This window comes from Penaeus monodon, chromosome 2 (genome assembly GCF_015228065.2).
Source record: "Penaeus monodon isolate SGIC_2016 chromosome 2, NSTDA_Pmon_1, whole genome shotgun sequence".
In the NCBI taxonomy this organism is placed as follows: Eukaryota; Metazoa; Arthropoda; class Malacostraca; order Decapoda; family Penaeidae; genus Penaeus; species Penaeus monodon.
This window is the reverse complement of record NC_051387.1, coordinates 40,560,121-40,562,620: the sequence shown is the minus strand read 5'-3', so window position 1 is coordinate 40,562,620 and position 2,500 is coordinate 40,560,121.

Sequence of the window (2,500 nt, the reverse complement as noted above, 5' to 3'; positions counted from 1 at the left end):
TATATACACACACACACACAACACGCACACATATATATTAAAATATATATAAAATAATTATATATATATATATATATATATATATAAATATATATAGTATATATATATAGCATATATAAAATATATATTATCTATATCATATATATATATATAATATAATATAATAGTATTTTAATATTTATTTTTATATAAACATACATACATTTATTACTGTATATATAATACTATGCATATGTATATATACAGTATATGCATATGTGTGTGTGTATATATATATATAATATATATAATATATATATAATATATTGTATATATATACATAAATAATAATAATATAATATATATAATATATATTATATATATATATATATATATATATAATATGTGTGTGTGTGTGTGTGTGTGTGGTGTGTGTGTGTGTGGTTAGTATATATATATGTATATATATATATATATAATATATAATATATTATGATAATATAATAATATATATATAATATATATATACACATATAAAATTTATATGTACAAATATGTACAGATATTTATATATGTGTGTGTGTTAGTGTTATATATATATACATATATATATATATATAAAATTATAAAATATATATATATATATATATTTGGTGTATATATAATTTACACACACACACAGTTGTATCAAGAGATTGGGAAAATATTTACTTGTGTTGGGACCTATATAAAAAAGATAACTGTACAAGGTTTTATTCCTGTACATCCATGTATGTATTTATATATAATAATTATATATATATATATATATATATATATATATATATATATATATATGTATATATATACATAAATATGTAGATAGCTGGATAGAAATAAATAAATATATGTATATATACATATATATATATATATATATATATATATATATATATATATATATATAAATACTTATATATGTATATATACATATGCATATGCACACACACACACACATACATATGTGTGTATTTGTTTGTCTGTTTGTTCAACAGCCATTTATTCCACTACAGGATTAAGACCTCTCTCAATATATTATTGTGAGGTCACTTGGCAGTAACACCCTTGCCTGATTGGATGCCCTTCCTAATCAACCGCGGTTCAGCGCGCTACCACTTATGCCATGGCGGCGACTTCCCCTCGACACCTACGGTTTGATTTCTGAAGGCGATATGTCGTTTTCTAGCCATGAGATGAAACTCGAGCGAATAGTCGGAGCGCAGGCCTTTTTACAACTGCCGTGTCGGGGAATAGAACTAAAAAAAAAAAAGGTAACACCGGCACTCTCCGTGGAAAGGAACTGGGGACCCTACCACGTACTCACTCCAAGAGCATCACAACGTGAAAACTGCAAAATTGAGTATCATGCTGTGACCACGGCGGCTCAGACATGAACCTACCGTTAAATGATGATACATATACATAAATATACATACATACACACACACACACACACACACACACACACACACACACACACACACACACACACACACACACACACACACACATACACACACACACACACACACACACACACACACACACATATATACACGAGTCCGCGGTGGCCGAGTGGTTTAGAGCATCGGACTCAAGACTGTCATGACGGCAATTTGAGTTCGAGGGTTCGAGTCACCGGCCGGCGCGTTGTTCCCTTGGGCAAGGAACTTCACCTCGATTGTCTGCCTAGCCGCTAGCCGGGTAAATAGAGATGGTGACTCGATAAAAGAAAAAAAAAACACCGGGCGGAAGGCAACGGCAAATCACCGCTCTAAATTGCCAAGAAAATCATGGAAATACATGACGCCAATTTCCTTGTGGGACAGGGCACTTAAAAAAAAAATAAACACACACACAAAACCACACACACACACACCAAAAACCAACACAAATTTAAATATATATTTATATTATATATATATATATATTATATATATTATATAATGGTGTGGTGTTGGTGTGTGGTGGTGTGTTGTGTGTGTGTGGGTGTGTGCGTGTGTGGTGTGTGTGTGTGTGGTGTGTGTTGTGTGTGGTGGTGGTGTGTGTGTGTGGTGTGTGCGTGCGTGTGTGTAGGTGTCGTATGTGGGTGATATAATGATTATTTTATTATATACATACTGTTTGTGTAAATATATTATATATATAATATTAATAATATATGTAGTATAATTATATTATATATATATATATAATATATAAAATATATATATATATATATATATAATATATATATTATATATATATAATATAAATACCACACACAAAACCCCCACACACACAATGTGTGTGTGTGTGTTGGTTGGTGTGTGTGTGTGTGGTGTTTTGGGTGGTGTGTGTGTTGGGTTTGGTTGCTGTGTGTGTGGTGTTGTGGTGGTGTGTTTTGGGTGTGGTGTGTGTGTGTGTGTGTGTGTGGGGTGTGTGTTGTGTGGTGTGTGTGTGTGTACATGTGTGCAGTATAATACATGTCTGTTTGGTGTGT